The sequence below is a fragment of the Mastigoproctus giganteus genome, chromosome 13 (assembly GCF_048544385.1).
Source record: "Mastigoproctus giganteus isolate SK-2022 chromosome 13, ASM4854438v1, whole genome shotgun sequence".
Lineage (NCBI taxonomy): Eukaryota > Metazoa > Arthropoda > Arachnida > Uropygi > Thelyphonidae > Mastigoproctus > Mastigoproctus giganteus.
Genome location: NC_143587.1, coordinates 36,573,670 through 36,588,938, shown reverse-complemented (window position 1 = coordinate 36,588,938; position 15,269 = coordinate 36,573,670).

Below are 15,269 nucleotides of genomic sequence, written 5' to 3'. Positions count from 1 at the left end.
AAATATCGTGTTTGCCAAATTTACTTTCAACTCTTTTAGATTTGAAGAATCAAATTCACCTATAAAGAGACGTGATCATATTTTAAAATCTGAGTGTATTGTGACCAGTCGGTCGGAAATTTCCTCAAGACAGCTGCGGAGAACACAATTCGCGTCTTAACTGTTTATTACAAATAATGGTGGTCATGTGGAGAAGTCATCTTCAATAAAAATTAGTAAAAATTTTCCTTTACGTTACTTTACCAAATTCTCTCGGCAAAATTTTGAACTGATTTATTTTCCTTTAAAAGCGTTCCACATGTACTGATTACAATGCAAAAAAACTGTTTGTTGATACGACCTATATTTTAAACCAGTTATTATTTTTGAAACTGGGAAATAAAAATTACTACCATCCTGAGGAATACACACAATTTACAGATAAGATACACTGGCCCTCATAGCCCTAGTTTCTTTGGGCAAAACAAAACATTTCGGAACCCCTATATTTCTCGTTTATCACTTGCAATTCCAATTTCAGTGATCGGGCACACGTTACTCTTTGCACGATTCTTTGAGGTATGGAGCTGGTTGTTGTTGGGTTTTTTATGAGCATCGGCGACTAAGCCACATTGCTCTGTGTATATTGTCTATAAATTGCGTGTGTTTTGAGGTCGATTTTTTGTTTTCTGGACGAAAACTCGAGTTTCCGGGAGAAAAAACATGCTGCCCCCCCCCTCCCGAGACCGACTAACACAGCCAGGTTGTGAAAAAATACCCATAAAAATTAAACCCGATTAGAACTCAAGTCTTTTCCACTCGTTGTGCGGAGGACGGCGATTCTACCAACTGTGCTACCCACGAGGGCAGATATGGAACAATAAGGATTATGGAGGCAAGACAAGGTACTAGCCAAAGTGTACAGCGGGCTGAATGTGGCTTGTAACATTCTACGTCAATGTAAAACTTATACAAAACAAGCAAAATGTCTCTCGAAGATATGCCCGAGGCTATCCTCCAATCCAACCGTCTGCGTGGGTAGCACAGTGGTATCGTCACCGTCCTCCCCACACCGGGTGGAAATGGCCCGGGTTCGAATCCCGTCACTTTTTTCACTCCGTGGCTGAGTTAGTCGGTCTCAGGCGTAGATAGCAAGGTTTTTTTCCCTCAGAAACTGAGGTTTTTTCGTCCAGCAAAACAGGCAAATCGACCAGAGAACACAAGTAATTTACAGACACGAATTAATGTAATCATTTACGGGTAACCCTAACATAGTAATTTGATATCCTCCAATCCAGTCAAGCACAATGGTGTCGTCACCGTCCTCCCACACCGGGTGGAAAAAGCCCGGGTTTAAATCCCGTCGATGACGCGAGGAACTTTAATGGGCTTTTTTCACTCCTTGGCTGAGTTAGTCAGTCTCAGGCGTAGATAACAAGGTTTTTCCCCAGAAACTGTGGTTTTTTTCGTTCAGCGAAACAGGCAAATCGACCAGAGATGGGCATATATATAAGAAATTATGGGTGGCCCTAATACACTGGTGTGCAAAACTTAAGGACCAACACTATTTCTAAAGGTTACAGCCACAAAATCAAACGAAACAGCCTGTGGCGATTTGCATAACTGTGGCCGTTCAGTAGAAAGCTGGTGCACATGCAAAAACTTGAATCGTGATGAGAGGGCTCACATAAACAAATAAAAGCAGCAGTTCAGCAGTTATGGGCAAATTACCGAATGGTGAGCACGATTGTTACAGACGTTCGATTGGTTTCATACAGTGCTACAGACAACGAAATGGCCAGTAGACAACATCTGGACGACTTTAACCGGGGTCGAAGTGCGAGGAGTGTGGCTGCAGAGTTCGGTATCGCCCATAGCATCGTCTCAAGTGCGTGGTCGGCCTTCAGAACGACAGGTACACTGTTCAAAGGACCAGTGGTGGTCGCCCACGAAAAACAATGCCCAACGATGACCGCTCTATACTCCTACAGGCCAAGAGGAACCGACACCAGACAGCAGGATACATTGCAAACCAGCTGCACAGGACGCAGGATATCGCGGTTTACTGTGACCAGGCGACTCCACAAAGGTGGACTGTTCGCCCGACGACCAGTACGCTGTGTTCCTTTAACACCTGCCCATCAGAGACACCGTTTACAGTGGCGCATCGAATACGAGGACTGGACAGCAGCGCAATGGGGTAAGGTACTCTTTACTGATGATAATAGATTCAGTCTCAGCAGTGATTCTGGAAATCAGCTAATCTGGCGAGAGGCTGGCACACGGTATCACTCCGTAAACATCACTGAAAGGAATCGATATGGCTGTCGAGGTGTTCTCGTCTGGGGAGACGTTATCTTGGATGGACATACACAGCTCCAGAGACTGGAAGGCGGTACTGTAATCGGTGCACGCTACTGTACTGAGGTAATCCTTCCCCATATGCGTCTGTTCCGAGGTGCCATTGGCTCCGAGTTCGTGTTTATGGATGATAACGCCACATCCCGTCGCACTGCAGCTGTTGATCTTTTAGAAAGTGAGGACATTGTTCATATGGATTGGCCTGCCCGTTCCACCGATCTAAATCCCATCGAGGGGAGACGCCTAGCGGCCCGTCCATACCCACCAGAAAATGTTCACCAGCTGAAGATGGCGCTGACGGAAGAATGGACGATGTTACCGCAAGAACTTATCAACAACATTGTTCTGAGTATGGACAGGCGATGCAAAGCCTGCATCGACATTAGGGGTGGCCATATCTCCTACTGAGGACCACCTCTTCCCTTTATTCCATCTTTGGCGGTGATGCATCTGTATCATGGCAGCCAGTGCTATGTTGCCATTTTTGAATAAAGTCGCTCTGTATTAGGGATTGTCTTTTTCCCGGATTTCGGTAATCCCGGGATCCGGGGATAAAATATTCTTTCCCCGGGATCCCGGGATTTTCCGTGATTATTGTAGGTGGAATTAAAACTGAAAATTTCACAGCATTTTATTTATTCACATATATATAAACTACAAATTGAAACGAATTCAAAACTTACTTTTCAGAAACTTAACATGTTCTTTTTAAACCTTGACAGACTAGTGACTACATTGTTAAACAAAAATTTATTTCACTTTAGTTTATTTTGAAACTGATTTGGCAATTGACATGCAATATGAACGTAAGAAATACGGGCAATTTACACTTTTATCGCTGAGTCTAGTTCTAAGTTTGGTTATAAATAGTCCTGCAGTCGTAAAGGACCTTTCAGCTTCTACACTTGTTGGTGGTATGGATTCGAGAACGTCCATTAATTTTAATACATTTGTTGTTTTTTCACCAGTTGCCTCAAAGATTTCGAACTCCTTGGTTATATTCTTTGCAAGTGATTGACCTTCAGCTTCATGTTGAGGGTCTTTAGAAACACATTCAGTTTGTTTTTTGACGCGCCAATTTCTCACAAAGCGTCTGCTGTCTTTCGCTCTCACTGTCACACTTTTTCTCGGAGTCGGAATGTGACGAATCAGATTGCGATGATTCAGAAGAGGAAAATCCAAGATGAGTTATTATTCGTTTTGCTGTAACCAACAAGGCTGACTTGCTTGGAAATAGTTGCAACTCGGTTTCTACTATTTTTCTATTTCTTTTATAATACGTTTTTACAGTTTTTATATACTTCAATAATCCAACCAAAGCTTTTTGCCTTCTCTCGTTTATCCTTAAAATTAGTGCTTCCTGAACTTTTCTCGAAAAGATAGAATTTTGCTCAGAAAGTTCTTGTATGATGAAAGAAAAAACTCCCTCTGCAGTAAGAAGTGTCGCATCACGACTGCAAAGGTTTTGCGATCCGATTTCGATGGGTTTCAACGCACGCACAAGAGCTGTATACTCTGCTTCACATATTGGATTTTTCATGTTATAGTCAATCATTGTGTTTTCAATTTGTGATTTTAACTGTAAGAATCATTCTAACATGGCTACCAAACTGTTCCATCTAGTTTTAGATTCGAGTACTAGGCTTAAATTTTCTTGCTTGAATGAAGATTTAACATAATTCTGAAGAGTATCATTTTTCAAGGAAGACTTTTGAATCATTCGCACAATCGTTCTAACTTTATTAATGATATTAGCTAAGTTTAATGCACCGGAGAATAGGTCATCTCTGAAATCACATTTTTGTTCCTTATCAGGATTGTTTTCGAAGCTTAGATTTGAATCGTAATTTTCCGTTTCATCCTCTTCTAAATCTTCCTCGCTGTCTTCAGTTGTTTCTACCTCAATTACACCTTCCGAATCATTCCATCTCTTGTATAGAACTCCAATAACTTCTGTTTTACTTCTTCAACCATTTCTTCGGCGTTTATTCGACCATTAATAGCAACCATTCCTAGATTCCAAAATTTGTCTTTAGCTTGATGAACATTACTATTTAAATAACGTTTGTTTTTAAGCGACGAATATTCGTCTAGAGAAAGGCTGAATCCCTTACCATTTTTTAATGATTGTTCAATTTCTTTTATTATATTTTCTTTTATAATATTATACTGTTTATACACTAATTGCATAACATGATTGGTATTTTTAGGAAGAAGCAAATCTTTGTCACTGAATGCTTGCTGAATAAATTCACTTTTACATATGGCACTGATAGGAAATCCATCTACAGCTACAAGCTTTGCAATGATTTCTTCTTTTGTGTCTTTCTTTAAAAAACTACACAATGTTGGCTGAGAATGAACACTTTTTAAACATTTCGAAGAGCTTTCTACAGATTCATCCCCTTCAAAACGTTTGAGGCTATAATCATTTGCCGACGTAGGCTTCTCAATATAATGTTTAGTTTTTAAATGCCGAAGCAAGCCACTTGTAGAAAAACCTCTACATTTACTTGAGCGTGTACAGAGAAGGGCAACAAGATTGGTGAGGGGAATGAAGGGATCCTCTTACCAAGAGAGGCTTAAGTTCTGCAAATTGCAGTGGCTGGAGACTAGGCACCTGAGTAGTGATCTGATTGAGGTGTATAAGGCCTTGAATGGGTTGAGCACGCTGAATTCTGATGGGATCCTTCCACTTGTTCAGATTACGAACCTAAGGGGGCATAAATTTAAATTAAGAAAGGACAGATATAGAATAGATGTGCGGAAATTTGCCTTTAGCCAGCGGGTGGTTAATTACTGGAACAAACTTCCATCTGTCGTTGTGGAAGTTGATAGGTTAAATAAATTTAAGGAGGAACTGGACAGGCATTTGGAGGGAATGGTGTGATTATTATTATTTATTTTTCTTTTTATTTTTTTTTGGCTGATGCTGCATAAGCTCATACACTTGCTTTCTTGCATCACATGCCACTACTACTACCTCTACATTTCAGTATTGCACCACAGTGACTACACTTTGCTTCTTCATTATTATTACATTTAATGAAGTACTGCCAGACGAATGTTTTTGATCTCTCCATTATATATATATATATAATGAAGAGATTACATATATATATATATATATATATATATATATATATATGAAAAATCGAACTGTGATCGACCAAGATCACAGTTCGATTTTTCTATATTTAAATACTAAGAAAAATGAAAATTATTATTTTTTATTTTTTTCATTCCCTACGGTAAAATTCCAAATTATCGGTATTAAATGTGTAAAATTCGTAAATAGGTTTCAGATATGAATCCTAAACCCCAATGAGAAACGACAAACACTGATTAGGCACAATCTCACTTGTCTGATTAAAAAAAAAAAAAAAAAAAAAAAAAAAAAAAGATAAGTTATCGCAGTGAGAAATATGTTTTTTATGACCGTACAATTAATGTTAAAGCGATGAAACGACTTGCTGCTGTCATTGTGGATTTGTGGTACAAATGAGGCAATATTGTGCCTGCCAATGATCATCTTAAAGTTGAGAGAATATATTAATTCTTTTCAGAAAAGTGAAGAATTTGTTGAGATTGGCTTTGGCACCAATGACATCCTGCATTCTTTTAAAGTTCTTGTGGGTATATTTAAAACGAATAATAAAGTTGGATTTTTGTCTTACTAATATTGGGACATTCTATAAACATATGCTTGGCTGTTATTTATAAAACATGAATCGCCTCAGTGTGCTTTTAGTACATTGAGGGGAATTCATTTTCAGTTAGCAAGTAGAATTGTGCAAAATAAATATGTGCAATTCTGTGCGTGTGGCACAGTGGTATCGTCACCGTCCTCCCCACACTGGGTAGAAAATGCCCGGGTTCGAATCGTGTCGATGACGCGAGGAACTTTAATGGGCTTTTTTCACTCCGTGGCTGAGTTAGTCGGTCTCAGGCGTGGATAACAAGGTTTTCCCCAGAAACTGTTGTTTTTTTCGTCCAGCAAACAGGCAAATCGGCCAGATAACACACGAAATTTACAAACAAATAAATAAATGGGTAGATGTAATTGTTTAGGGGGACCCTAATATCATAATTTGGGTTTATTTTCCACACCAGGTGCAAAAGGCCACGGTTCGAATCCCGTCAATGACGCAAGAAACCTTTATGAACTTTTTTCACTCTATAGCTTCTCAGCCACAGAGTGAAAAATTTTGGCAGATGAATTCCGGTTGTCCCTAGTATGTCATTTATCATATTATAATGAGTATGTGCAATGCGTGCACTTGCAAGAACAACTTCTTGTCGGTTTGGATGAAAATGGATATCTAATATTGTGAATCATGCTTGCCTTGATCTTCCTGAGTTTATGATTTATATGTGCATACTATGCTTGTTTCCACTGCATATGATAAGTTCTCCTTATTGAGCATCGATATTCGAATGAATAAAACAGATGCATGCTATTGTCTATTGGATTTTTGGCTGCCTCAACAACATGTTCCTTTCTTGACACTGCAGAATCAGGTTTTTTAATTTTTTGATAACTGGGATCCTGATTTGCTTCGCGGTAGACCCTGTTTGTAATACGTTAACTGCACTCAAGGAATCAGTTAAAATTACATACCTTTAATCAGTTACAGGGCGTAAGTTTTCGAATGTTATTTCGATGGCATATAATTCTACACTAAAGTTGCTGTGCTCAGTTAGATAAAAGTTAATGTATACAAGAGGTGATCATTTAATTCGCGGAGTGGAGGCGCTCTCCCCTACTGAGCAGACTCTGCGTGCGCATGCCAGTTCTTGTCGAGCTAGCGTTGCGTGAAAATAGTTTCTCAGCCGCGTGTTACTGACGATCGTTTTGAAGTAAGTATCATGTCGGACATACAGATTGAACAGCGATATGTGATTCATTATTGTGTCAGATGGGGCTTAAATGCAACGGAAACAGTTAAAGAGATCAATGAAGCATCTTGACACTCCAGAATCAGGACTGCCATGTTCCGGTGTCATTTGCCATTTGAATGAACCTTCGTCCTACTTGTAGCCTGGGCTTCTGCCCTAATGCAGCAAGTTCTCAGCTGTGACTTGCTTCTCAAACCTTTATCAAAGGTTAGTAATATTAATAATCATTAACGTAACAACATGACAAGCACTATGGCTAATCAACACAAGCCACCACAAAATCAAAACGACATAAGCTAAGACAGAACGACCGTTTGGCCTCGCGGCGGGGATGACCTCTCTACCCCACCACCTTTGACAAATTTTACAAATCTATCAAAAACAGTCAGATCTTGACACAACTTGACATAACCACGAGAAGTCTTTGCGGTAGCACAGTGGTATCATCACCGTCCTCCCCACACCGGGTGGAAAAGGCCTGGGTTCGAATCCCGTCGATGACGCGAGGAACTTTAATGGGCTTTTTTCACTCCGTGGCTGAGTTAGTCGGTCTCAGGCATAGATAGCAAGTTTTTCTCCCCAGTAACTGGGATTTTTTCGTCCAACAAAACAGGCAAATCGACCATAGAACATACACAATTTAGAGACACAAATACGCGTTAATGTATTTAATTACTGGCAACCCTAAAATAATAATTTGATTTTTTTTTTTAAATAACCACGAGAAGGTAGGTTAAGTTATCATATCTAGAGACACGCGGCTAAAAACTATTTTCACGCAACGCTAGCTCGACAAAAACTGGCATGCGCACGCAGAGTCTGCTCAGTAGGGGAGAGCGCCTCCACTCCACGAATTAAATGATCACTTCTTGTATCCCACCAGCCTCAGGAAACTATGGGGCCTCGAATTCTGGGTGCTGAAGTGGGCCAAATTGTGGTCGCACCAAATCTACACAACATCTAAATCTACTCTCTACTGCAACCTGCAATATACGCCCATAGTCCACAGAGCCCATGTGCTAAAAATAAAGTCATTCCTTCATCTGTGCTCAGCTAAGCAGGATCACATCAACATCTGGAACACGGTTGGTTGGCGTTTGCCAGGCAGACATCTCCGTAGTACCGCCTCCTTGTGCTCAAGGCTCCGCGGTTACAGAATTTCAAGAGACACTTCCCAAATGTGATTCTGGACACTCTCAACTCGTTCAACATCGACATCGACCTGTGGACTATAGACAAGGCATATCGCGATGGCATCTTGTCCCATCTTGCTGTTTGTAAAGGACATTTATGTAAGTGCCGATCTTAGTTAGCCGATGTCATTTCATATTCTGCTCAACTTGTAGTCCTTTTTCGCTGTAATTCCTACTTCATTTTTAAATTTTGATTATCATCTTTGCTTTGATCTATTAATTATTATTTAGTTATTATTACTATTTTAATTTTTTTTCTATAAAATAAAATCCTTGTATAAACAACAAATTGTAAGATTCCTCTGGCTTTCTGTGTAAGGAATCACTATTGTATAAAATTTATGTTAATAAAGAATCTTATTATTATTAACTACACCAATGTGGATCTAGAGGACCGAGCGCAACCCCCCCCCACTCCAGCCTCGCTCGGAGGTCTGTATAGAGAGGACAATCCAGCACAATGTGGAGGCCTGTTATCAAGTCACCACAGAGCTAAGGTCCGAGGTCACAAGCCCCAACTGTAGCAGCTTCGACAGCGACAAGCAGACAGCCAGTCCAAACTGGAGCCAAGGTCTACGCCGGCTCACGATATGAGCGTGTGTGTGTGTGTGTGTGTGTGTGTGTGTGTGTGTGTGTGTGTGTGTGTGTGTGTGTGTGTGTGTGTGTGTGTGTGTGTGTGTGTGTGTGTATACTGTGTCGGTGTGGTTCCCAGGCAAAAGCCCATCTCCACCTAAATCATTTTAAACAGAAAAGTTGTAAAGTTGACCTGATAAATAAAAAGATAGCTAAGAAATAAGAAGGCAAAAGCACAATTTTGAAAAGGATTGGGAGGGGAAAAAAAAATTTTAAGTTAAGTTCGTAAGCTAAGTCAAGTATATACATAATTTTTGTATAGGAAAGAATAAAAGTATATATAAGAGAGATATGTTTGTGAGTGTAGTGTGTTGTTTATGTCAGGTCACTTTGCCATCAGAAAGCAGCTGGACTTTTCAACCGCAATCTGATGCCCGTCCCTGGCACGAGGAGCCGGACCTGGTACTATATTTAAAAGCTGGAGCGCCGAAGCACAATTCAACACTCAACAGAGAAAGTGCAATACTATTGAGTGCCAGCTGTCCAGACTTGGGCCGCCCAAACCCAAGAACTGAACAAAAAGAAAAAAAAAAAAAAACCACTGCAGTGGTCCATGCCCAGGAGCCCCAGACCCGACCAAAGGCTTCCAGGTCTGAAGCTCCCAAGCCCAGATGCAATCAATGAAGATTCTTGTTGTAAACAGCCAATTCAATGTCCGTAAGGTTTCTTATTATAGATCTTCTGGAAAACACAGCATTTGCATACACCTGTAAGGCCTGAAAGTTGTTAACTCCTTGCACCAATGTATGTACATTATCTTCATCAAGATTAGATATCTGTTCTTCCAAAAGACGCCTTTCAACATTATAGTAAGGACAAGAAAATAGAATGTGTTGCCAAGTCTCTACCGCTCCACAAGAACACCATGGATCTGGCTCCAACCCCCTAGAATACAATTTATCCCGGAACGACCCGTGCCCTGTTAGCAGAAAACATAGTGGGGCAAAACCACGACGACACTGGTTTAGAAATATCGAAATCTGCCTCTGGAATAATCTTTCTAGTTATCACTCCCACCTCAGAAGAACTCCATCGGGCTCTCCATATTCCAACCAAACCAGTCCAAATTCGAAGTTTCTCTTCCTTAACGGTAGCCGTCAGATTTAAACACATCCCTAGATATTGGGCAGGGATACCCTTCCTCATCGCGTACAACATTCCTCGGTAAACCACATATAAATCCAGAGGTAACAAGCCAGCTATCACTTGTAGCGCAACCGTAGACACAGTCCGTGGCGCATTCAAATAAGTCAGCATCATTGATCGCTGCAGCGACATTAACTTACGTTAAGTTTTGATCTTAAACACAGCCTCCACCCACACGCCAGCTTTTTTTTTTTTTTTTATTATTATTATTTTTTATTTATTTTTTTATTTTTTTTAAGGTCCTAGCCGCCGAAATCCCAGGAAATTAAGCGGCAGGACCTGCCAGAGTGAATCTACAGCTACTGGGTTCCTAGTCTGCCTCCACGGGGCGTAAGTGGGACAACGTTGGGCCTCAATAGGGGTCCAACGGCTAAATGACCAGATGAACAACGGTACAGAACACAACACATGAACAATTCCCACACACTTTTAAATCTCTGGCATTTCCCAGTGAACTGGTTCACCACAATGAAAGCAACGCGGAGATGGGGGAAACCCCTGGTGCCGTAAGACAACAACACACACTTACACTTACACTTACTTACGCCAGCAGCATAAGCGATAACTTGCAGAAAGATCGTTTTATAATACAAGCTCATAGTTTTTTTGCTAAGTCCCCATTCTCGCCTTGAAATTCTTATAACTGAACAGATAAACTTCCTAATTTTATAGTTAAGGTGTGAAACGTGCAGATGAAAACCCATCCTGTCATCCAGAATTATCCCTAAATACTTGATATTAGACACAAAAGGAATTTGTTTCCCGTTTAACACAACTCTAGGTGGGCGGTTATAATCAAAATGGTTTTTAAACACCATGAATTTGGTTTTAGTAGATGAAATTTTCAATTTGTTCAGAGTAGCCCAATTAAGGAGATCCTCCAGGACATCCTGTATTCTGTGCTCCAACACGATTCTAGACCCACCTGGGACCCCCACAATCAAATCGTCCGCGTATGCCACTTGTATGCAGTTTATAGCTTGAGCCTTATTTAACCACTGGTCCAGCACGGCATTCCAAAATATTGGACCAGAACTGATCCCTGTGGACATCCACGACCTAAGTATTTACTGTACATCAAGTACTTCGCACATACTTTAACCAGTCTGTCCCTAAAGTATGAACGTATAACTCCGTATAAATAACTGTCACAACCAGACCTCCTCAAAACATTCAAAACGCTCTCCCACCACACAGTATCAAAAGCACCTTCAAAATCCACAAACACAACCAAAACATACTTCTCAGGAGAAGACCTCACATAATTAATTAACGTAAATATCGTCTCCTCGGTTGAATGACCCTTCTTAAAGCAAACTGAAAATCCGACATAGCATGACCAGCCGTCAGGACCTCAACTATTCTAGGAAGCAATAATCTCTCAAACACCTTACCCAGGTTAGACAGAAGCGAAATTGGCCTGTAAGCTCGAGGACTCTCACGATATGAACGTGGACATGTGTGGACATGTGTATATGTAAAGGGCGGCTCCTAGAACGTTTGTTCAACTCCGCCTCGTATCTCTGTGAAGAACAGTAGCACTACAAATGGGCCAGATATGTGTGTGACGTCGGTTTGTGTGTATTATGCGTGTGTTCTGTTGTTATGTTCTGGCCGCTTGGCTACCCAGAAGCATCAGTCACCTGGACAGATGATTCTGGGTACTCGTCCACACCACGGGAAGGTGGGCCAGTCCATGTAAAGCACGTACTGTCTCAAGAGAGACTCTGACCCACCTAATGTTGTCAGAAGGTAGGCCAGGATCCTCTGGGGGCCCATTCCAGAGGGGAAGAAAAAAAAAAAAAAAAAAAGGATCACCCGTGGTGCTGGATTTGGAACCAAAATTATTAAAATAAAACATTTATGTAACTAAATAATAAAATAAATAAAATTAAAGAAAATAAAAATAAATAAATAAATAAAATTAAAAAAAAAAAAAAAAAAAAAGGAAGAAAGCACTTAATTTTGTCTGCAGGCCGAGGAAAATTTCATTTCTTGAGGATTTGAGTTTATGTATTATTAAACGAGATCTAACCAGCTATGCATCAGCAGGACCGTTGTGCTGCATCCTGTTGAGATCTGTCGACACTGAACGCCTTCGAAGAAATACGCCTTGAGCGAAAGCTTGAAGAATCTGAAATGACTCCGAGCTTTGAAGCAGAGACGACTCCTGTCCTGATTGAAAATTAGTAAGTGCTTGAAGAGGAAGTCTGAGATCGTCATACAGGGAGCAATGAAACAAGATGTGATCCCAACTCTCTAGTGATCCACACGAACAGAGGTCTGTTTGTGATAAATTGAACCTAAGAAGACTCTGGTTCATCGATCCATGTCCTGTCAACAGGTATGACGTGAATATGTCCATACAGAACCACAATCGAACACGTTTATCAAGGAGAAATGAAACTTGTGGTATAAATTTTCTCGTTGTTGCACCAACGGGAGCTGTGTCCCATCGAGACTGCCAAATGTTTACTAACTCGTTCCACAGTCTCCTTCTTTCTCTTTTAGCATCTTCTTGAAGGTTGATGGTTATTCCAAGAAATTCGGTCTCAATCTGCCTTTTCAGTCTGTATAAAAAGCCTCTATAAGTAACTTGCAAGTCTAAAGGTAATGTTCCGGCTAGAACTTGCAGAGCTTGCGTCGAGACTGTCCTGCATGCCTTAACTAAACACCGCAAAATGGTTCTCTGCAATGAGGCGAGTTTTGTAATGAAGTGTTTGAGCCGTGCCCTGTGAAACCATGCACCGGCAGCATACGTGATTAGAGGGAGGAAAACTGCATTGCAATAAATCCTTAAAGTTTTTCTGGAGAGCCCCCATTCTACACGGGACACCCTAACAATTGCACCAGTAAATCTACGTATTTTAGATGATAAGTTTGTCAAATGAGGAATAAAATTGAGACTGGAATCAATTACCACTCCTAGAACCTTGTACTCTTTAACTATGGGGAGACGAATGTTGTTGATCTTGACCAACGGAGGACGAGTGATATCCAACTTTGATCCAAGAATCATCATCTTTGTCTTTGACAAGCTGATTTTAAGCTTATTGGCCACAGTCCAATCGTAGAGATCCCGGAGAACAAAATTTGCGGTATTTTCCAGATCGGCCCTAGAGTTACCATTTACCAAGATAGTGAGATCGTCTGCATACGCTATTATTTTTAAGTTACCGAAAGATCGGGAGAGCCACTGCTGCAGCACCATGTTCCATGTAAAAGGACCCAATATAGAACCTTGTGGGCACCCTCTAGATACTGATCTTGATACTTGGCTATGTTTAGCCTTGACTATTATGGTTCTATTGGCAAAATAATTGCGGATTAAAAGGTAAAGTTGGTTGGAGCACCTAGCCGATCGCAGACGCTCCAGGACGCTCTCCCACCAAAGGGAGTCGAAGGCACCCTCGAATATAAATGTCTGCCTTTCTCAGAATGGGTCAATTGGTTCTGCCGTGTGGTCTGCAATTCATCATTGATCCGCCTCCTCTCGTGTGTAATGTTAAAGGTGCCGGCCCAACTGGGCACGACCTGACGCCGAAGATCAGTCTGTGAATTGCTCTCTTCACGTATGGTAATGAGTGTACAGATTGAACAGCGATATGTGATTCGTTATTATATCAGACGGGGCTTAAATGCATCGGAAACAGTTAAAGAGATGAATGAAGCATATGGTAATGAGTGTCATGGTAGGACGGCCATATTCCGGGTGTCATTTGTCATTTGGCCTCGCGGCGAGGACGGCGTCTTTACACACACCACGAGAAGGTAGATTAGGTTACCATATCTAGAGAATCACTCTAGATATGGTAACCTAATGATATGGTCCGAACATGACCTCGTCGTGACAGAACTTTCCGGTGTGAACTGGTTTCTCCATCAAGACAATGCCAGGCCCCACACGGCTAAAATTGAATACTTTATAGAGAAAGAGGATGATATTAATAATTGGGATAATCTCATTGAAGTGGCGAAGCTCAGGATCTGGTGGCAAGATCGTTTTCTGCAGACGTGTATAGCTATTTTTTTTTAAATAGTAGATAACTAATTTGATCGATCCACAAGAGTAGTTTATTCAGTGAGTTTTGAATTCGTCTCTCGATAGTAACCATGTCCTCAAGGTGACAAGAAAGAGACACATCATCTGCATAAGAGTAAGCCTCAAAAATTACGAGTATGAAAGGGATTCAGAGAGTGAGATCCAATTTCTCATCTGGTTTATTTTAAGGGTAAAAACAGATGGCACATAGAATCGATCTTCGTGGTACGTCTTCTTCTTGGATAAAATGCCCTGATAGGGAATTCTGGTAATAGACTTATTTTGACCAACCTTGAAGGCAAATTTGAGTGAATAAAGAGTCCCAAATTGCCAGGTAAAAGCTTTCCAATATCAATGCATACCATCACCACATATTTATTTCTATCGACGGAGTTTCATAAGTCCATTTCAACCATTATATAGACCTTGGATTTAATGGTTAAGGAAATTTAACCATTAGATTCGGAGATCCAGGGTGCAAATTGGCTATAAATCAGCACAATTGTGAACATACACTGTACCTAGATACGGGATATTGAAATCCACTAGTTAAAACGAGTATGAATCATTTTTCAATTAGGATTTTACCAAGACACCTGATGAATAGGTTGGTCTGTAGTTTCGAGGATTCGATTAATCTTTTCCAGGTTTTGGGCATGCTATCATAATTGAGTAGTGCCACGATATAGGATGCGCATTTTCTTGGAATATTCAATTGTAAAGATTGATAAGAAGATAACTGATGTCACAACATAGCTCAGGTAGCGGCTTCTAGCGAGGGCCTGGTTTTCTTTCCGGAAAACTCAGGATATCTTCAAGAAAACAGAAAAATCGGTCTATAGATACGTAATTTATAGACTGCTTCCTGTTTCCACTCCCAGTATTCTGCCTACCCACCCAAAACTGTCATCTTACATAGCTATCAGCCCAACATCAAAATTTAAGACACACCAAAATTTATACCAGACCTTTTAGGCCTTACAGACGTTCAGTGTAAACCCCAAACGATGTTTAAA